The 24,358-nt window shown below is 34.3% G+C and overlaps 1 long non-coding RNA gene across 1 annotated transcript; it reads left to right on the top strand.

The window, feature by feature from the left end:
- Positions 1-1,281: 1,281 nt before the first annotated feature.
- LOC116339614 lies at positions 1,282-23,923 on the top strand. Its single transcript, XR_004201009.1, has 4 exons — positions 1,282-1,869; positions 5,152-6,495; positions 6,804-6,909; positions 23,686-23,923. It is a non-coding gene; the product is annotated as an uncharacterized LOC116339614 (long non-coding RNA).
- The last annotated feature ends 435 nt before the right edge of the window (positions 23,924-24,358 follow it).

Raw genomic sequence — 24,358 nt, forward strand, 5'->3', positions numbered from 1 at the left:
CAAGAAAACGCACGACTTCAATGTTCATTTTTATAAAACGGTATCAAAATGACAAACGACGATAGAGCAAAGAAAAAATAATGTTAAGAGTGAGAGGGTAATGAATTTGTACACACAATGTACACTGTAAACGGCGGCAAACACACATACCAATTTCAGCATGCTCGTTGTCCCGTATGTTTCAACACGCCGCATGTGTTTGTCACACATTTTTAACCGATTGAATTAGGTGAAATGTATCATAAGCAGTTAGCATTGCGATGCAGAGAAAGCGGTCGATGATAGCTGAGTAAAACCACACACATACAAACACGCGAACCACTCTGCGTTCAGCAATAGAGAGAGAGAGAGAGAGAGAGAGAGAGAGAGCAATCGCAAGTGTACTCCAGAGTCGCCAGCCACACCGAACGCAATGCACAACTAATTCATTCACCAACATAAACAGTAGGAATAGAAACAGAAACAGAGGCAGTTGTAGTGGCAAAAACAGCAAGAACATTTATGTTCGCATGGTGCTTCAACGGTCATGCGTTCATCTCATCTCATGAATCATGATTATGTAAGCAAAAGATTCGGTTTGTGTATCTCATTTATACGAACTAATTTATTCCCTTTGCGGAGAAATATGAACAACAACGACATCCACAACAGAAATAATATAACGAAAGCTGCATAAAGTTTTATGTAGAGATTGGCAATGTTCTTGACAGTATATTGCTTTGTCGATGTAGCAGAACGACTGAATAGACAGTAAATTTTCATTTCTTATATATAAAATCGCACGGTTTTTATGCCAAAAGAAGCGTTTGCGTCCGAATAACATGGAAATGAGAAAAGAACGGACAAAAGCTTGAGGCGAAAAAACGGAAATCTGCCCCACCTTCATTTGATTTTCAACGCTCTCGCTACATCACTCTCACTCACTTACTCATTTTGTCAAATGTTCGCCATCCGCAAACGTTTTCGCTTTACTCGCGCTTTATCCATCGGTGTCGCACGTTTCGTGTATTTGCTATTCTTGCAGAAGCTATATATGGCTTGTTGTATTAACATCGTAGCACCGTAACAAAGAGAGTGAAAAGGCGCGCACGACAGAGAGCGACCAATTGAACGAGAGTAATTTTTGGTTGAATTTTCCACATTGCTGATGCTGTACCGCATGTGCTTTTCATTCTCTCTTTTTCTCTTTCCGTTTCACCTTCCGATTGTATCGCATTGTGAGCACGGACTGCTATTGCTGCACGGACTCAAACGCTCTTTTCAGTCTGATCTAGACATCGTTTTCCTTCGGCAGCAAAGCCCTTTTGTTTCTCTTTCTTAATACGCGAATTTCATTACAGCTTCATTGTATCCCAATAAAAAGTGATAAAATTCAACCCGAACATTTTGCAAATCATCGGAAAATACAAAATTGTGCGACAAAAAGAAAAAATATCATCACCGTATAATAAAAATTATACTAATTTCTAAACGAATTATCAGAAAAAACAAAATGAAATAATATCGAGAGAGAAAAACGAAGAAAAATCCATGTCGTAAAGTTTTATCCAATTACTTGAAAAAGTGCTGAAGAAAATCAAACAAACTCCTACATACTCTTACATAAATGAAGGAAAAAAGTTTAAGGCATTTGCAAGTTCTTTTGTGACCAGAAAAATAAAAAATAAATAAATTTAAGAGAAATGAAAACATAAAAATTATCTCATTTGAATGAATTAGTGGTGATTGCATTGGAAAAACCAGAAAAATTCGCATGAATTTTCACAGTTTTGGCAGATAAAAGCACACATTCCATTCCATTATATTTTTACTCGCTTTTCTGTTTCATTCTGGATGGAAACAGTGGGAAAAAAACACTTCGAAAATTGTGTAAGTAAGCGTTATGTGGCTTTCCAACTCATTGTTGTGATTCATTTAGAGATATTTTTGTCGTGACCAAGTGGCCAATGAAATTAGTATTATTTTCGCTTGTCGTGAATGCAACTTAAACAATCAAAATAAAAACGAGCCAACACAATCCACAGCATAACGAAAAAAGGGCGATAATCCATAGAAATCCGTGCGAAACGCAGAAGAAAAGTATGAAGTGTAAAAAAAATATAAGAAGAATAAAGAATAAGTCAGAGAGACAAAGCATTGAACAGAAGAAAAAATGTGAGCAACGAAAAAAAAATACACGAACTTAATAATCAAAGAGAGAAATTCAATTTATTTGTCACCATCAATCATTAACTCGATACGCACAGTCAAATTAAATTTGCACTTTACAGTGTCTGTACATTTATTTCATGAGCACAACTGACTGACTGACGATGAGACGACCACTAACTGTAAAATCATCAGCATTGCGCGAGATACTGTCGCAGCGCGGTAGCAACGACGGCAACAAAGCGTCAAATATACCAAAATGCAAAGATCAAAGGCCAATCAATTGATTTTCGTACGTTGCCATCGCTTCATTCTTTTTCACCCTCTCCTTCTCGGTTTGATTGAACAAGCGTCAATGACGATGATGCTAATACAGCCAGAATTAATCTCAAGATATTTTTTTATTGAAGAAAAAGCAAGTCCTTTGAGTTTGATATTTTACTGAGATTTTTCATCTTTTTCCCACTTTGAAGCTTAAACAAGAAGCATGAAAAAGTCAAGCTGTTTTTTGGACATGAAAAAAAAATATGAAAAAAGATTATGAAAAGTAATTCGAACGTAAGAAAAAAGCCGACGAAGCCACGAATAGACCATTAAAAAAACCGTAGACTTAAAAGGCGACCAAAAAGCAAGTAGCCGATGATATTTGAGTAAGGGAGCGCGTGAATAAAAGAGAAAAATGGCAAAAGTAAAAAAAAGTGGAAATAAACCAAATTGAAGCAGTCCAAAAGACCAATGCAAAAGAAGCGATCGAATAGAACGAAAAAAAAGTTCATTGTGGAGTTTGTGTATGAGTGTGTGTTCTATACGCTCTGTTATTATAAGTGAATAAGGTCAAAGCTTTCTCCCCGATACACACAGCATCGTATAGAATATTGTAATATATAGTGAAAATGTTCGCATTAGCAGTGCGTGTTGTTGTTGGCGTCTGCATGCGAGAAAATACACAAATGCCAAAAATGAAAACGAATAAAATTGAACAAAAAAAAAGTGTAGAAAGAACATTTCGATTGTTTGTCATTGCTCTGTCGCATTTCAATATATCCTTTCTCATGGATTCACGCAAAATGCGTTTATTGGTCTAGTCTTTAATCTCTTACGGTACATTTGTTGTTGTTGTGCCAAAATAAATAAAAATTATCTATTTGGTATGACGGTGCGTTAAGGATGAGAGAGTGGGATAGGCAAAGGATGAAAGAGACATATAGAGAGATTGTTGCTATTTGGGGAAAACCTATATGATTTAAAGAATAAACTGTGTGTGTGTTTTGCGTTTGTACACAAAAAAAATAAAGGACAGCTAACATTTTTGAAAATGAGAATATCCACAGAGTGTACCATTTTCAAAGCAATTTCAAACGCTTTTATTTTTCATCCAATGATTTCAAATGATCCGAACCTTATCTATCACTACCCCACATCGTAATCACATAAGTATTTTGGAACGTGTACGTGCGTGCTATGGCATCGAACTTGGTGATATGAAGTGACCGTAAACCACGATACGTATCATTTACAACACTAGCAGCAAAACAAGTCAAAGAAATATTTATAGTTTCAATGATGTTAACTCCTCGTATACTACTTTTAGCTGCATACCCATCTCTCGATCTCAACACTAGACGTGAATAATTTTTCATTGATTCGATTCGACCGTGGGTGTGTGTGTATGTATGGCTTTTGCCTCATCGTTCCACATGTGATTCTTATTTATTGTTCTGCATGAATTCGTTCGTGTACATATAACATCTCGATTGAAAAACTACGATACAAATCACGCGAGATGCTGTTACAGCCGCGTGTACAAGATAAATTGGTGGCAGCATCTACTAAACACGCCTAATTCTCATCAAACATCATTTTTCACACACATACACTTGCTCGGGCTAATATATACAAAATTTTTGTACGAAAGCCATGTCTTTGATGCGAACACAGATGCAAAAAAGGCACAAGATGACAGCGTAGCAGCCGTCAACAACGACGAGTTGAAATCGTAAGATAAACAAAATAACTAGAAGAAGCGGATAAACGAACGGTGTAAGAGAGAAAAAAAGGAACATAATCGCATATTGTGTGTAAGAGAGTGCTATAAAAACTCAGCAACTCAGCAAACACTGTTGGAAAAAAGCGGCTTCCCAAATATGAATGCCGTAACATCACAGAGTTGCAACAACAACAAAAAAGAGAGAAAAAATTTAAAAACCCCAGAGCATTGCAACGGTGTGAATATAAAGATAAGCTCAAATGTCGACTTTGGACATTCATCAATTGATCGAAGACAGGGCGAAAAAGTATCAGTCGTCGGAAAAAAATTAAAATAAAACAACCAACATAGTCAAATAACATAGCAGAAAAACAACATTTTTAGCGTTTTCATTTTAGAATTGACGCGGCGCACTTTTTCCTCAACTAAAAACAAACCAAACAAGTACTTGAGAATTTCATATAGCTATTTGACAGCCTCAGAGCAAAAGAAGTAATTTTGCCTTCACAAAGACACCTAATGGTATTAGAGGATTTGAATAAAATTTAGCACCATTTCCATAGTTGTACTCTCTTCGTGAATACAGTACGCGGACATTTTTACTTTGAGCATCTCTTTGTATCTCTCATATTCTCGCATCCATACAAAAATACGAATGTATTTGTCGGGTTTATCTTTCACGTCACTTACTTTCTCAAATCTCATCCAATGCAAGTGTTTTCCAGTTGGTTCGTGTATGTTTCGCGCGCGCGACTAACTAAAGCAATAAAAATAAAAAAGGGGATCTACTTGAACGCACATACTACATTTAAATGGAATGGGGGGAGAGAATATATTGTGTTTAATGTTTATGCCATATTCAATACCGGATACAATGTTACAATATGTACCATGAATTTGGCCATATATCAATAGCTACCGAAAGCTAGCTTCAAAAATCTCATAGCGAAAATAATTTCTTTCTTTTTTCTTTTCTCTTCCAATTTTCTTTTTTTCTTGTCTATTTCTCGCTATAGATGAAAACGGTTGCTGTTTAGAAGAGAACAGTGGGCAAATTGTTCGTATATTTTAAGCATCTGAGGCTAAGAGTGAATTGGTACTGAAGGGAAACGGGTGCGCTCTATTCGTTATCTATCATCTGAACGGAGAAAGCTGTATATATATATATATTCTATGTGCGTGCGTGCTCGTTGGTTAAGAATATTGTGCGTATCCAACTAGTTTATCCGTTGTTTTGTTGCACGAAGCTGACAAATGAAACAGAATTGTAGTACAACCCAAAGTTCAGCCAAAGTTAAAAGAAACGGAATACGCACGGATACACGAACAAAAGGAAGAAGAGCAGCAGTGGCAGTAGTAACAACGGCCAAAACGGCGACGATATAGAACCATTGAAATAACATCATATTTATATTGTGAGCAAACAAAGCAAAACGAAAAACCCCAAACGTACATAAACACAGTTTATATACGCGAGGAGTGAGTGAGTTTGGAGTGTGTGTGTGAAAGAGAGAGAGATAGAAAGAAAGAGAGTATCGAACAGCGAATAGAACGAACGGGCGCGCATAACAAACACACACGATACAACACATCTAGGAGAAATACAAAGCGTGTATATTCGGCGACGAAGCGAAAAACGGAAAAGGACAGGATGATGATGATGATGTGGGTACGGAGTAGATGGTAGAACCAATTTTTAATATGTTTTGGCTTATCTTTCGGCACGCTTTCGCAACGACAGTCAGCATTTGTTCAACACTGTGTGTGGAATGTACGGTGTGTATGTTGCGCATTCCAAAACGAATATAAAAAGAAAAACACAAACGATCCCAAACCATCGTTCATAAACATCAAGCAATTATCTATTCGATATCAGAAAGTGTGTATGTGTGTGTGTGTGCGGCAACAGCGCTAATAAACTGAAAATAAAACCGAAACGAAGAAAAACAGCACAATTTTGCGAATTAAGAGGAATAAAAGAAGTACAAGACTTTGTGGAATAAAAACACCACTTACACATTAGGAACTTGAAAGCTTGGCTCACACATTTTCTTTTGCTATTATCTATATATAGCTCTTCTTCTATTTTCTGTGCGTGTCGACTATTTGGCTGTCTTTTCCAGCATCCACTTTATGCGGTGTTGTGTGCGTGTGTATTCTATACGTTTGCCTTCAGTCTCTTGCAAGTCATTTGTTTTCTAATTCATATTTTCTGAAGTAAACGTTGAAGCAGCAACGATATTACCAAAACCATATAATAAATTAGTGAAAACCTACACGAGTTTCAACAGCATCGTACAACTTGAAAACAGAAGCTATAAAAATCTAGCACCGAAAGCAACATTTCATGAAATTTAAAAGTGCGTACATTTACATATCTTTTGAAATGTATTTAAATGTTATATTGTTGTAGCATTTCACTGAACACTTGGATCGTTTTTCCATTTCATGATTCTTGTTTGTTTGTTTTTCATTTTTCTTCTTCTCTTCTCTGTCTTTCTCTCTTTTTCCATCTCTTTATGTTTCGTCTACGCTGTCGCTTTGTGCATCGCAACATTCTCGACAATTTTTTTTATTCAACTCGTTCGCTTCTGTTCACCCGGGAATCGATGTTGTTTGTTGGCTTTCACGTACATCAAAAACAAAAATCGTTGCGAACTTTCATCAGGTTCACCAGCAACATAGTTTATATGTTCAGCACCCGAACGAAGAATGCTTTTTTTGTGTTGGCATGTCACGAGTATTTGGCAATTTCGTCATTGGAGGAATAACACGTAAGTTTGCTTTACCTTTTCCACGAATAAATTTCTTCATTTCGTTTATGACGTTCAACCTCCTCTTTATATTGTTCGTACTGTCTGTCATTTGGCAATTTTTGTTTGGTTCATGCGGGTACCAAAAGTATACGAGTTTGTCGACAATTTCATCGAGCAACATCAACATAAAAAATATATACACACACACACAAACTTCATACATAACTTAACTGGCTTCGTTCAATTTTATGCCTCAAGACGGTGATGCATGTTCGCTTTTTCTTTTCTTTTTTTTTCTCGCTCTTAGTCGTGTTCGTTACATTTTTATTTACTTTTCGACTTGGTTTTTTTTTGTTCATCCCATCACCTCAAGTATGTGAAAACTACGTCAGAACAAAAGCATATATGGTTGAAAGTTTCGCCTGCAAATAATTTTTGGCACAAATAGCTCACAAACAAAAATGTGCAAATAAAAAAATGTTTAAGTGATGAAAGAAACAACAGGGGAAAAGAGAAGCAAATTCTTCAATTGAAAGTATTAATATTGAAAAGAAACATAGTGAAAACCGTTTCTAACCCCCTTTCGGTGAAGCGCGATAGCGCGAACATGAATCGGGTACGGCATCTCGTTTTTCATCAAGGGTCTGTTTACATTGAGTTTTTTATGTTTGCTGTGTTCAGGTGTTGTTTCATTTTTTTCAGGTTTTTTTTTATTCAACATCTTTTAAACAAATTTTTGCTATACTACACGCGTGGTTGTTTTTGTTGTTGTTGGTTATTGCTGTTAATGTAGAGATTTGACGCGGACTCTCTATGCCAAACCGTTCTCTATTTCTGCATTACAAAGTTTTCGCTTTAAATAGCTTAAGGATAAAAGCTTTGAAACGAAAACCCAATGGAATGAAAAATCGTTGTATATATGTTGAGCTATACATACTCACATAATTTCAAACTGTGTCAAATAAATTTTCAAAATCAAATAAAAATCGAGTTTAATGAATGGCAAACTTTTTGTCGAGAATTCAGTCCCATCTCGTATCGTATACACAAGTGATATACCAAAAATACCACCGAGCCGTCTAAAAAACATTAAGAATGAAAGAGTATTGGAAAGAGAAAGAGAGAGAGAGAGGTGTGGAGGGGCCGAAAAAGGGGTATAGAGAGAAAGCGAAAGGGAATTAAACATTCATTTCATTCTCTTTATTTTTGTTGGACCAAATCTTAAATGTCTGTTGATGTTCAGTGCACCATTTAAGCGTGTGCACAGCTCCGGCAATCGTTTGTTTATGAAGTATATATACATGTTCATAAGTGGTGGAAAGCACGTCTCATCTATCTATTCGAGTGAGAGGACGATTTGCAAATTTTGAATAAAATTACAAACAATTAAATTAAAATAGATTTAACAGAAGCCGTTAAAGGAGATTAATGCTACATTAGACTTTGAATTATCTAAAAATGGTGGCGATGGTCAATTTTCTCCTCAGCTAATCGCATTTTCATCGATTGCTGAGAAATTAATTATGCTTTTAGTTACAAAGCGTTTTTCGTTTAATTAACGTCTTGTTCGTCACCGAACGTGTTGTTTTCATTGTGTCTAGGCACCCCATATAAATGAATATCCTTTTTTTCTATTTTTCGCATGATAAACGGACCATACCGTCATTTTCAATCATTTTTCGTCTTCTATTCTGCCCGACATAATACTGTAGTAGCACATATAATCCACATCGTGACATCATTTCACACAATGAGGCCAAACCACATACAGCTATTTTCTTTTTTTTTACTCAATTCGCTAAAACAATAATCTATTCTCTATTTCTGATGATGAGTGAATACAATGGATTTAGACTAAGTAATAAAAGTAGGCAGTGATTTTATCACAAATATATACTTCATGTGAACGTAGACGATCCGATGGATGGAAATAGTAATTTGTCCTTCAAATTCATTCAGTCGGATAATGTGTGTCATGCATACGAGTGATTGGAATGATGAGATGATAGAGCAAGAGACGATGTGACACTTTTTTTTTTCTATTTGTCATTATATTTTCGCTTTTGTTTCAGGTGCTTTTCAAAAGCCGCACATTAATTCTATTCGGAATGAGGCAGTCAATCATGAATGATAGTATTTGGTGCCATTCACATGCGCTGACTAATTATTTTGTCCCAATGATTGGTGAATTCATTCGAAATATTCTGACTTGGCAAAATTAAATGAACGAACAATAACGTGATAATAATCAAAGAAGAAATGAAGAGGCGACGTGGTGGATTGTTATGTATCGAATGGAAAGCGGGAAATGGTTGACTTCACCATCATCTCATTTAAATACCTCAGACCGCGCACACAAACACAAATGATCACAAATTGTTTTTATACCAAATGCAATAAAATATAAATAATATTTTCGTCGTCTTTTATCGGAATCTCAATCTAAATATCGTCGAATTTATTTCGTGTGAATTTCCCAAATACATATTCAATATGGTTTGGATTTCGTGGAAAGTACGTGTAGGCTTTGGGCTTGATTTATCCATTGTTTTCTATTTACTTTGGGATTTTATTCGGTATACCTTATCATATTGTTATTCACAATAAGATTCTGGCGATGATAATCTCTGTGCGGCACAGATTCCGTTTATATGGTCGACGATACATTGTGTTTGCTGCTCTTGATGTGAAGTGATCCGAATGGTATTTTTTTTTGTTTGATTCACATTTTATCAACATGAGTGCTTCTAAATGTAAATGCAAAGGAGAAAAAAGAACCTTTTAATTATATATTTACGTAGCAGAGAATACCTGTACTCTTTACCTATGATCGAACCGCTCAGTATTAATGTAAAAAAAGCTCTTCAATCGTTTGTAACAATTGAACCAAAGAGCCAACCAGCAACCATAACCGGATAATATTTTACCTCATCGTGTGGTTGAATCTAAATTGTTTATATTGCGAAAAGAACACGTTGATCTGAATTAATGACTAAACAAACGCTTCGATGGTTATGATGAGCAAAAGAGAGGTAGAGACGCAAACAAACCAATAATTTGTTTACCAGTTTTATTTACTCTTGGCGTTTTTGCTCAATATATCATTTAAGAAAATGACTGAAGTGCAAACATCCATTATGCTTACCGTCTTATTTTTTTTTTCCTTTTGCCGCGACTTTGATGAAGAATACAGGGGGAAAACGTTCATCATGGTATGAAAATGAAAATGCGGGCAAAAAAAGGTGAATTTCGCGCGAAATAAATAAACAAAACAGCCACAAGGGGTGAGATTGAAGTGTCGTTATCGAGATGGTATCTGGTTGGTTTGCAGGAAATGACCAAGTTTTGAAATCAAAACCTTATTGTGACTAAGAAATGTTTGGTCGCCGGTATTGCATAACAAACCCAGCAACAACTTAATGCAATTGTTATAAACAACTGCCAGGCATAAATATATGTGTGGCGTATAACACAAGCACAACCATTATCGTCACCATCGGCCAATTTCATTTATCGCGTGCTATTGCATGCTCACGTTTGCCTTACTCTCATTCTCTTCGTCGTGTGTCGAATTGGCCATTTCAATGTGAGGTGGTAGACAGTGAATCGTTTGTAATTCACCTTAAAAAAGAAATACTGTGTACAGTAGCACAGCCGTTTAACTTCAAATTCCTTTTTTTTCGTCGTATATATTATAAACACCTAAATTTTATGGGCCATTAAACGTGCGCTGGCATCCACATGCACAAATAAAAATAGATAGGTGATCTTTCTTTGCCATCATGTTGATTTCAAATACATTGGCATTTTATGTGTTTTGTGGCTCTTTGGCGAAATGACAAACAAAACAAAAACGTGGGAAAAAGAACCATTTTATGGAGACACCGACCAATTTCAATTTTGGCAAACAAGAACACAACGAAACATAACACAATTTCGATCTTGATAAATAGATATTGAGATAATAAAACATACTACAAGCGCATATATCGTATCGACAAAAACCTTTCAAATCGAATGGAAAACACCACAAATCGATGGGCGAATAAGAATTCGACTCGATTTTGTGAAGCGAAAATGAGATCACTCATGTTTGAACAAGATGTCACACTATACTCCCAATATTTATATCTTTTCAACTCGCACTACATCCATATTTACTGGGGCAATTTGAACAAATGAGAAAATCGGATATACTCGCGGTGTTTGTTTTTTTCGCCAGAAGGCGTGCAGCATTTCAGTTTTTCAATCTAATTCAGTGAATATTACTTGTCAGATATGCGTGTATGTTTTTTTTTGTTTTTCTCTTTTGTAATATGAGAATGTGAGAAACAGGAGCGAAATGAGAATAAGCATGAGAGCGTGAAACATTGAAATGAATTTCAACGTAAATGAAATGCATGTGCGCAATGTGATAACCAAAAATACATTATTTTGTACATGTCACATTTCGCAATAGATTGAATGTTTAAGTGCGATTACTTTCCTTCTCATTTCGTCGTTTTCATGTATGATTTGGTTCGTGCTGTCATGCATGTGAGTGGATTTCTGGATGTGTATGTATGCATGGAGCAACTTTGATATCGTACTTTGTTTGCATTTTTTTATTTTTTTTTTATTCAAATCCATTTCATCTTGCCACGTTCTCTCTCTCTCTCTCTCTCTTTTTTTTCTATGAGTCCGACTTCATTCAGTTTGTTCATTCGGCGAATTTTCATCTTTTCTTTCCTCTATCGACATTTTTTTCCTCTACTTTTTGTTGCGTGTTCTTGTCTTGATTCGGCAAATAAGAGAACACGTGACATCTCACAAAAACCCAATTGTATTTTTACGTATACACACACACTACTTTTTTTCTTGTCCATTTATTTTGCTTCTTTTTTTCCATTTTGTTCCATTTTTATTATCGTTAACCGTTTTTCTTCTTTTATTTCAATCGTAAGCTTACTTCCCATTCGGTATTATGTGTTCGTGGTCTGTATATTTTCAGTAGATTGAGTCGATGTCGTTTTTTTCTTCTCTCGTTCATTTTCTGTACCATCAAGTGTTAGAGATCGTTGCCATTTTGGTTTGATAAGATGTTTCGCTTTTAGCCCATTGAAGGTTTTTCAATGGCAAAACGGCTAGCAGAACAAATAAATATACATACCCACACCATAGCCACTAACAATGTTTTTCCAGGACTTCATTAAAACTCTTAACAGATCAAATTGAATGCATTCATTGTATTTCATTATAAACACATTTCAAGGCTTTGAAATTCAACAAATTTTTTGCTCCCCTTTTGATCCAATTTCAATGCAATTCAAACCAAACATTTTTATTGACAAGAGAGTTTCACTCGAAACAAGACACCAATTGGTGGAAGAGGGAATCCAGGAAAAAAAATCGGTCGAAGCGAAAGATGATTTGAAAAAAGTTCGTATTCTCATGCCATTTTTGGGGTGACATCGTTGAAATCAACTTTGGACACATACATTTTGTGCACAAGTTTATTTTATTTTCTACTTAAAGAGGCGAGTATAAGCTCTTTTCAAACAAATTCAATGCTTTTAGAGCGTCATGCGCTTATGGTGAAAAGCAAACTTTTGATTTGATGGAATGTGAAACACTTCGAATTGTAGTCAATTTATTGAATTCAATGAAATTGAACAGAATCGCCACCGATAGCAGATAGAGAAAATGAAACTCGTGTCTGTTATTCGTTCTCTATTTTCGATTTAGCGAACGAGAGCAAATGAAAGTGTCAGAAAGCTGAAACTATATATATTGAGCGAACATCATAACAAATCAATATATATTCATTCATTGGTATGACCATATAACATGGCAGACACACATCGATATATGCGAAATGCATGAGAGCGGAAATGTTATTCGAAAATATAGACGTATATATATGTGGCTCAACAATCGAATATATATACACCACAGAACTTCTATTATATGGGATTTGATTTGGTTTGTTCGTAACAAATCTGAAAACGATTAATTACAACGATTGTGGCTCTCGAAATCTCCAGATACTTCAACCAGATCTCTCTTGGTCATTGTTATTCCATGGATTTTCACATCAATTGCGAGAAATATTTGCAAGTCAGTCCAAACCATATAAACCATATAACCATATAGATCTATCTTTCTCTCTTCATCTTTCACTCGTTCTCTATTAATAAATGACCGACGCATGTTTTATATATGAATACATCATCATGAAAGTCATCAAACCGATTTATCTGGATTCGTTGTGATTTTCGATGATTTGTTGTCAGAAAGATGTGTAAAAAGTGGACGGGTTCGTTTTATTACCACATTTTCTATATGTATATGGGATTGATTTGCGTTTTCATATCACTGCCGTTTCAATGACGATATCACATGTGTAGAGAGAATTTCAGCGACATCTGTTATTGATTATTTTTGCCATAGAACCATTGGGCATTGGCTGTAATCAAATTGTTTCCCTGTAACATGACAACTTTTACTTTAGTTTAAGTGCCATGAGTTTGTCACATTTGTCAATGTGACTATTTCAGCAAAGTGAATTTACTGCAGCGAAATATATAGCAAAAGGCAATAACAGTTCACACAGAGAAATTTTACAAAGAAAACTAGATGGCTTGTCGTATGAAATTTGGAACTAGATGACAATACATATAAAATTCTATTTGTCCATATAATCTTCATGTTAAATATCGTTTTTGTGTATTCTCTTTTGTGCGGATTTTCTTCAAAAGACAAACGAAGAAGAACCGCACAGAGGAGAATACACAAAAACGATATTTTGTATGAGGATTATATGGACAAACAGATTTTTATATGTATTGTCAACTAGTTCCAAATTTCATACGACAAGCCATCTAGTTTTCATTGCAATATTTCTCTGTGTGTTGGCACTAATTTTTGTTGAGTGTATGTGCACATATATGTACATTTTTATAAAATCACGTCAAACATTTTATTCGACAAGCATACAGTACTTATTTGCAATAAGCTTTTACCATCGCATCAGTTGGTCGAACATCAATTTCTCGACATTTAATCAATGTTTGCACATCGAAATAATCAATGTTTGCACATCGAAATATTTATACTTCGGGCAAAAGTTTGCTGTCGAATTTCCTGTTCGTTTTCATTTCTTTGATTTTTTCCATCGCAACTGCAAATGATTTCGCAGCACATCATACGGAAAGAAATGTCTTATATCACCCCGATACTTTCAACACCGTTTCCGAAATACTTCAATTTATGTGACGTCGCACTCAGTTGACGGTTCACAAATTAATGCGGGGTATGAGTGTTGTTCATCAAATTAACGGCGACAGCAAACTTGTGATTTTCCACAGTGCCGGTTTTTCCCTAATTCAATACTTTTCGCTCTCTTTTCTTCAATTTTTCTCCCGCTCTCCCTCTCTCATTCACTTCTCTTCACTTTCAATATATTTTAATGGGAAAATATTTCAACATTGAAAAATTAATGACATTCTTGAAATTGGGTAAATATTCAATGAATATCAAATGTCCAAATTTGAAAACTGCAGTCGAGATTTTTTTCTCTCTCCTTGTGACGGTATGAACGCTTTACACATTTTTGCACATCAATTTATAGCTCTGTAAATTTCGCAAGTGACACGCACTCTACAAGACCTTACAGCACCGACGTACAATGAATTTTTTCAATTCTTGTAAAACCTTTTTTTATTTGGTTTCTACTCTTGTCGTTGATTGGTTCATTGTTTAGCATAACTTTGAAATCTTTGGTATTTTACGTTATACACTTTTCGTTCCGGGGCAAACATGAAAATTCTATGTAGAATTTTTTTGTGCTTTTCCAACGTAAAATATTATATTAAAATGTGAAAAATTTTCGTTGAATATAACATTATTGTATGCTGTCATCGTTCACAGCATGCACTAACTTATAGTGAGTTGAGATAGAATATACCATTCTAAATTCACTCGGTTCTTACCAACTTACGGTGGTATGTCTGCCGTCTGGTTATATTGTTTTGCAATAAAACTTTTCTGAAGCAATCTTTCCTTTCATTCATTTTTCCAAGCAAAATGTACTAGTGTATAAAGTGCTCGTTTTTTATGTTCAATGTTGTGCTGTCATCGTAGTCGACGACTTATTTTTCGTAATAAATTTTTTTTCTCTGCAGTTTTGTGCACGAATTGTGCCTTGTTAAGGATTTTTCATCGAACATCGCACCAACTACCCACACGATGAAGGCAAAACATTGTCATGAATATGACCCGTGTACAAAAAAAGTGACTGACTATTTTGGGACAAACTGACTGACTATTGACTGTAAAAACAAGCAACCTTAGTTAAATTTAGTTAACTTCAATCAATTAAAGTAAGCTATGGTTAACTGCAACAGCTAACTATAGTTGACAATAATCATAGTCACCCGATAGTCGAAACGTCCCAAAATAATCGCCTGACTGACTGAGTAACTATAGTCGATTGTTTTCTATACAAAATTTTAAAATTCATGAATATAGCTAACTATAGTCACTTACAGTCAATAGTAACTTAGTCACTTTTTTTCCACTCGGGGAGTCTATAAAAATTGTGAAATCAAAGAGAATAAACGTTTCGAAAAAGTTCTTCAATGCTTTGATGTGTGCATAATGGAACGATAGAAGTCTAGATTGTAAAGTTTTCCACCAACGTACAAAAGCTCTTTCATTTTATTCCAACTATCCAATGGTTGAACGTGGGCCTTTAGCCACACACTAAAAGAATGGAAAACTATTTGTCTCTCCGCTTTCGAGTTAATTTACAATGGCAAGCGAAGAACCACTTAAGCGAAGAATTAAACGAAGAAAGAAATTGTCAAGAAATGAAGCGTATATTGAATTTAATGTGACTTAATTCGTTCAGCATACCGCATTGTATTTTCTTTTTTCTCGAATAAAACCAACAATTTAAAGAAGTTCGTTGAGAACTTTCATTTAGATCCAAATGAATGCATTGATTCCAGATTTTCCTATTCTTCCATTTTTCACTTGTTATGTGCTGTAAATTTATAGCGATTTGTATGCGCCAGTCCATTCAAATGTAAATAAAATTGCGACCCCTTTTGGCCTGCACATAGAACTCCATACTTTTTGCATTCAGCATGAAGACACATAAAAATTTTGGTTAAACGAGCAATTTATGCATAAAGGTGAAATTGTGTAATTTATTTTTTATTGAGCTGATTTGCATTTTACAATTTAATCCAAGTTTATCAAGCTTCGATTTATGAACAAGTGTTCGATCGGTAAATCTCACTGAATGCTTAAAGCACCTTTGAGAGCTATCGTTAGTACACCCATGGGAAGATGAATTTGAATGCCAAAATGAAATGTTCAGCACAAAATTTATTTAGGCTCTGATTTTCTACACGCTATTTCGTTTTCCTACGACTTAAACTGCCATTCATGTGGTGCATAATATAGAGAAAAATATCAAATCCAAACGCAAATTTAAATTGGAATAATTTAGAAGATGTAAAATGGAAAATAAAATGAACCAGAAAAAAATATGGCGAATAACAAGACAAATGGCTTTGGAACGCATAGTTTTAGCGTAATGACGACGGCAACAACAAAATTGGAACGATAAAAATAAAAGAAATTGAAGAAGAAGAAGAAGAAAGAAAGAAAACTGCAGAACGTTGAGCGAAAAATCTGCGTGTAGAATGAAAACAGCATCAAATGCTATCACGAACGAACGCTTACACAAATACGAAAAGAAAAAGAATGCATAGAAGCTTAAAGCATAGAGAATAGAGACGAGTGGAAAGTGTACACACATATTTTCTCGACATCGTGAACGCGATTTGATTCATATGATAATTTATATAGAGTTGAACATGGTCGATGGCACCGACACTCAAATTCTACGAAGTCGTTGAAAACGATGATAATAATGACAGTGATATACTTTGGGTGCGTGTATCTGAATAAAAACCTGAGGCATGTCACTTTCGAGCATCCCATCCTTTGGATTTATATATCCACTGTCAGTGTTTTTCAGTGTTCTGTTACTGCCTTCTTTCGGTCATGTTTCGCTGTTTTTGCCAATGAACGAACAACAAAAAAATATTGTACGAACGAAAAAAGAGGGTGAAAAAACAAAACAAAATATATGAAGAGAATCGTTTGAAATGAGTGCGATTATATGATATTTTCTCTTCAACTCTATGCAAATTTATTATGTATTTCGCATCAAAATATCTTTTACGCTTTTTCCTCGTTTTCATTAACGTTTTTTTATTTGTTCTGTGTTGTTCCGTTCACTTGGTCTCATTTGACTAATTTTTCAGCAGCCTCACATCATTCTGTCGCTGAAATTCATTTTCCGTGATTTTATGCTAAAAAAGCTCTTAATTTTCCATATATTCTATGCACGCATAATCTATGCTATATGACGTCTCACTTTCTCTATCGTGCGACACTGTCGTCCAATCGCAAAATAAGCGATAAACAACAAGCATAAAAAATGAAAAATAAGCGAAAGAGAAAAGAAAAAACGACGAGCAAATAACGTTCGTTACAATAATCTATTATGAATAGAAATTTAAATACATTTTCGTTGAATAGGACGAGTTGAATGCTAGGTTGAGTGTAGATCAAGTTTTCACACAGATACTGTACATTTCTTTAAAGTGTGTTTAACTCATTTCGCGCTTTATCCACTGATTTTCTATGGTGTAGTGGTAATATATCAGACGAGATAAAAAAAAACAATGATTCACTTTGTAAATTGAATAAAAGCGTATGAAAAATTGTCAATTCAGACAATTAAATTGAATAATTTCTCGTTGACGGGAGAAAAAAAGCATTTACACAACTGTCACCTAATAGAGTAAAAAATTGTAATCAATAATGTTGTGTCTTGAGCACGACACAAAAATGAATTAATCTATGTTGTACTTAAAAAGTAGAGAAATAGACAGGAAAAGAGAGGGAGACAAAGTCTCGTTCATTCCGGAGGTTCGTCAATCTCGTCCATTCAAAATTTGTATAACAAAAGAGAGTGGCAAGTGCTTCGAAAGTAAAGAAATAAAAAAAAGTCCATAAAATTTGGAAAATTCAATACAACATTCAATGAAAGGCCGTCATGATGCCGTTCCGAGCGTAAATAGATTACGTTTTTTTATATGTGCAAGCATTTTTTTCACGTTGGATATTGGCATTGATTTTTTCTATTTGGTAATGGATGCGTTGTCGCAACAAAACGTACATTAAGCAATATGTCAATAAAATCACGTTTAGTGCTTTTCACAGTGCTTGAAGCTTTGTTAGTTCTTGCGAAATGTCATTAAGTATTCAATCTGCTGCAATGTCTGCTAAGCCATTTGCTACTCTGATTTTGAAAACCGAAATCAAGCGTATACATAGCAACTGTTGAGCTAACGAAATACTGTTCATTCCGACTCTTATGATTTTCTCTAATTCCTCGTCGTGCTTTTTTTCAACTTACCATCGTTCGGTTGGTTTTTGGGTTTTCATTTCGGTAACCGCATCAGTTGTTTTGTGTGCGGTTCCTAGCCGTTTTTTCCAAGATTTCTAAGCCATAAATGATTTGAAAGGCAAAGAAGCGTACGCAATCGCTTCAATTCCGACTCCCAATATACACAAGCAGATTTAAATGTCAGTACGACAATATAATCGGATCATTATGGGATTACGTCATGAGAATTGATGATTTTGTTTTCCAAATTTATCGATATAGTTATTATTATTATTTTCATGCTCGGCCATCTTCTTCCATTTTGCTACTTCAATTCTACACGCAGCAACTCATATATGTTGCCTTTTTTCTCAAATCAAATTGTTCGGTTTACGGTATTTTTTTTTTATTACATTATTATTATTTTCAAGACGAACGATAAGGGAGCAATGTATTCATTTTACTTGAATGTTGATTCACATAATAAACGAAACGACTGAGACATGAAAGCTAAGGAATTTAATATGTGTATCCAATAAGGAGCATTTCCAATTGGACTAACAACGCATACATGACAACATTGTATAAATAAAAGAAGAAAAAAAAAATACGAACGAAATTGATGATTTTATGTGATCTCATTTCATTCAAAGTGAAGTTCATAAATTGGAAATGGTTTAATGCATGCAATCTTGTGCAAGACTCGCTTTCCAATTTCTGATGAAATGTTGGTTATTTCCTGGATTTTGTTTGAATTTAATATGCATCATTTTGTTCATTCTTTAAAAAAAATCATTTAATTCATTGAGCTTTTCTCTTTCCCGTACGCGAAACCGATTCTTTTACATGCTACGCATTCACTCAGAAACCACATATTTTATTTAACATTAATTTTACTCGTGGGGAATGTAAATGTGGACTCAAGAGAAGAGCGGCGGAGAGATAATAAAAACCAAACCTTGCAAAATGAAACCATTAGTTGCAAAATAAATAAAAAAACCGGATGCAAGCCACGAATAATAAATTGATGTACAACATTTGCAATTTAATATCTTTCACTCAGAATAGACGGCATCAACATTGGAATTTATTAAACCAACTAAAACTTTTGTTGCAGCAGTTATTTTTATTGCAACAAAATTTAACCATAAAAGCGGAACGCAATCTCTCTCTGTGGTTCGTTCTCTAATGGATTTACACTGTTGGATTTCAGTGTCTAATATTATTGTTTGGTGTTTTATATTGCAATGTGAACAGAGAACCTTTCGTCCGCTTCATAGACAGAGCGAGCTGTCATTCAAATCAGTTTCAAATCCGATTTTTGTTTAATGAACTTATTTGTAACACTTGATGGCAGCACATATGCATATAAAAAGAGCGCTTTAAAATGAACAAACACCACTTGATTTGCATCCTCAATTCCAAATATCGGTTATCCCAAGCAAAGTGCACTCATGTATAATAATAAACAGTGTTATTAAATAGGTATATGCACAGCTATAGTCTCTCATCTCTAAATTTATTATTTCGAATCACTGTTACAATAGCAACGAGTTAGTTCACTATTTCACAATAATTTCCATATTGGATGGAAGAACCTATCCGAGTTCATAAACTAAAAAAAAAAACAAGATGAGCAATATTTCATATGTACATTTTCATCATCCATTTGTGGTTGGAAATGAATATTGTGCTTGCAGGATGGAAATTTTGTTTGGTCCAGTTGAGTTGTCATGCAAATAGTTTCGTGGTTAAATTGGCAAGATGCTTCCAATTCAATTTAAATTGAATCATTTGACACAACGTTTAAGTGTTGCTATAGCAACGAAACAAAAATAATAATACTATAAGCATAGTTGAACGCGTTTCTCTCTGTCTATACCTACTTTTTGCTTTAGTGGGCATTCATTCGTTTAATTCTCTTTTCATAAATTCAACTGGAGTTTCGTGCATGTAGAAAAAGTGACATCTTTTTATGTATGTATTTGTCTTCATTTTACATTCCAGCTCATTTCAAACTGTATCTCAGCTCATTTTTCATTGTCTTTTTGCCTTTGTTTGTCGCTTTTCTTGAAATTTTCTAAATGTGCTAAAATTGTCAAAGCGAAATCTTTTATTGCTGCTGTTTGGCGACAGAGGCAATCGTTTCTTTGCATTTGTGTCATTGTGCAAATGATCTTTAAATTTCTCATTGCTTCCTTTAATAGTCGGCCATATTACGCATTGCAAAAAAATGTTGATGACAGTAGGCATCAACGGCACCGCCAATGACATTATTTTATTCATTGAAATTGAACATGAATTGCGAGATGATGATGATGACGACAATGGCGAAGAACGAGTACTTGTTGAAAATGTATTTAATGCATTTTACATGAAGTGGATGGGATATTCCCATATCACAGTTGACAGCATTATTTACAAAAAAACACATAGGCACACTCAAAAACTTTGTCAATTCACAATTTTAATTGAATTAATTGCGAATTCTTTTGCTTGAATTAGCTTAGATTGAGCCTTTCAATTTAATTCGTCTGCTGAGCAAAATGTCTGCATTTTATGTTCGACGTCAGCAGCCGCGCGGCATCACTGATGTGGTTTTTGCATTTTAAGTTTGTTTTTCCGAAAGGGGTGAAATGGCAATTATATTCATACGATACATGAATTTACGAAAACGGTGTTTTACTCAAACACTTCGTTTATCAGCGTTTCAATGAAGAAGAATCACACATTGTACATGTTAAAACTTTGCATTTTCCCTTGATTTATTTTCTCTTTTCTTTTATTAAGAGTAATTAATATCCATAATGAATGATGAATTTACTTCAATTAAGCTTTGAAAGTGCACATTTCATTGGTTTCGATGATATTGAACAATTAAGTATATGCAGTGCATTTATAAACGTGAACAATTATTTTTTTCAGGCATAAACGATGTTCCGTATGAAATTTCGTTGTGTTTTGGATATACTTGTTCTATATCATGCTTTTCAATTTTGTTTAAATCGACCTCGTTGTCAAAAAGTTGAGACGTGGATTGTATTTTGTGTGAATTGAGTAAAAATCGAATAATTTCGAATGGGCAAAATCTAGGGGGTAGACATGATTCATTTGATTCACTGTGATTCAAAAGATTCACATTGTTTAGATGACATTTGAAATGTCATTTGTGTGTCATACAAGAAATATTTATTGAACAATTAAAATTATTTGTCTTCGAAAAAATGATTTCTTGACGTTTTTTTTAAATGTATTAACTCATTATTCTTATCTATTTCGTGTTTTTCTAGTAAATTCCAAAAAAAATCAACGATAATATTTAGAACTTGTTGAACGATCATGTTAGTAAAACCATAAATGATGCTTGTTTGACATTTGAATGATTCATTTGATTCACTGTGATTCACATGATTCAAAGTTTTATAATTCGTGTCTACCTTCTTGGGCAAAATGGTACTTATTTATACATACTTTTCAATGGTTGTAATTTAATGAACGTGTGGAAATCGATATACCGCTTTCTCCCTTTCCCTTTCGCATGTTTTCCCTTTTAAAAATGTGTTCATTATTCATACAACCAAAACTGTTCAGTGAATATTGTTCACATATTGTCGTTAAGTGTTCATGTGAATTACAATCATCATGTTATAACAGAAGATTGAAATTCATTGCCACACTTATCACATTAACTCACTTCTACGTAAAATAATTTTTTTCCGCTTGCGGCAAACGTCGTTATTTGGACTTTATTTCCCATGTTCCCATAACGTCAAAATATGAAATAATAAAACACATAACTATTGTTAGCATATATGCATTGAATAGTACGTTACATAACATAAAAAAACATCAATGTGATTATCAAAATTTTAAAAGTATTCTCATGTGAGAGTGATTTTTCACATTGAAAGCGAACCACGTACATCGTTTAGGGAACTGCGATACCACCGCTGTAAACAATATAATTTATTGTGCATCCTTGTAAATCTTCGCGAAACCAGAAAGAATAATTTCAAATCTATGTGAATGGAATCTTCGTGAACCCCTTCAATTGTGCAGCTAAAAAAAAAGTCCCGTTCAATGCCTACCCTCAAGCTTTTCATCTAGTCTAAGTGCCATGAAATAAGCTCCGTTAAAGCGTTTATTCTGCATTTTTTAAACTTCACCGTCTCCTTCTCCGTTTTTGTCATCTCGTCTTGAATCTTATGTGAATTTTTGATTATTGCTCAACCATGTGGATGAAAGTATCTCTCAGGTTGTGTGCAAGTATGCGACTTATGCTATTTTCCTGTCATGACTTGTAAATTCTTAAAATCCATTTGCGTGTATCCATTTTTTAAAATATATTTGCACATTTTAAATGAATTGTATGTTGTGTTTTGCTCATTTTTCTCTCTTCAACTCGGTTTGGTACTTAGTTTCGTATTATTTACATAGCGCTGAATTATGTAAGCATTTCGTATCGTCAATATAGCAGTAGGTTTCAGGCACTGGTTTTTGCATATAATCATCGATGCTTCGTAAAAATATTGGGCGAAAATGTCGACGTGGCGTGGATCGTGGTAGCAGCTTAGCTGTAACAATTATTAAGTATGCCCTACGTTAATTTTGTTGTTGAACGAATGGTTCAACCAAACGTTGTAATTGTAGAAAGCCAACACGAAGTGGTGGAGGTTATAATTTATTAATTTTAATATTCTGTATATATGCAAAACATCCAGAAATATCCATGCTTATCATTTGTGTGCATAGACCACAGGCACTGGTGGGCATTCTTTTATTTTCGATTATCATCCATTTGGCAGACAGACGCAATATCCGGACACCTTTTTCGAAGTCATCAAGCACTGCTTCGGCATTGAAAATTAATACAATGATTCATTTACAATTTTCATTTTGTGCTTTTAATCCCGCATTATGCTTTGTTATAAACATTAAACAAAGGTTATGATAAATACCTCAGGTGAAAATGACTTTTGTGTCAAATCGATTTTTTTTAATTCACCCGATATCCGTATTTATTTTAATGCTCAATATTCATTATTCAATAATAATGTAATATAAACACAGCAAAGGTATATTACACACATTTATAATGTGCAAATTTTGAAATAATTCATATTTGTCACGTTGACGTCCAAAAATATTTCATAACCAGATGCATCAAAATCGATTCTGTCATGCATATGTCTGATATTTTGGTTATATTGTTCTTTTGTTTATCTCCCCATTCAATGATATATTTTCGTTTGTTCATACATATAACAAATATTGTGTTTAATCATAAATGGAATTTATTTTTAAAACAAAAAATTCTCTCGTTTTTTTTCCAACTTTACTTTCAGATTGACAAAATCTGACTGGTAAAAGAGAAAAATTGAAACGTCAAAACGGAAAGACGTAACATTCCGCATCGATTATTTAAATCGTTTATAGAAATTTCTGTTGCGGAAATTCAACCAAAATCAAATGCAAATTTAAAATGCAACCGACATTGATAAGTCGTTAAAGTAAACACACTGCATCGCAAATTCTATCGCCGTAAGCTATCTGTTATATAACTCGGAAATAAACATAAAAAAATCTAACTAACTAAATCACAAAAATCGAATTGATGCGAAGAACACGGAATAAAAAAACGGAGCAAATAAAATCGAAACGAATCAAGAACACACATACCCATACATATAGTCACCAAGGATCCACTTCAATAAACATAAAATTGTTATATTGCATCAAATCGAAATGTCGTAAGAACAGTAGAAGTGAAGCTGAAACAGCGTAACATCAAGCATATAAAATGCTTGCATTGCACACGAAGACACAAGAGATAGATTGTGTAAACGAAAATATGTGTCAGGACGAATGTCAATCAAATAAATTGCAATAAATTTTGTCGTGGTATATGCACGAACGAACCGAAGAAATTCAACGGAGAAAACGAAGTTGATGAAGAAGAACAAGAACCAAAGTGTTATTTATAGAAAGAGAAAAAACGCATTTTGACTATATTTGCAT

The sequence above is a fragment of the Contarinia nasturtii genome, unplaced genomic scaffold, assembly GCF_009176525.2.
Source record: "Contarinia nasturtii isolate CC-2019 unplaced genomic scaffold, AAFC_CNas_1.1 Cnas_scaffold_533, whole genome shotgun sequence".
In the NCBI taxonomy this organism is placed as follows: Eukaryota; Metazoa; Arthropoda; class Insecta; order Diptera; family Cecidomyiidae; genus Contarinia; species Contarinia nasturtii.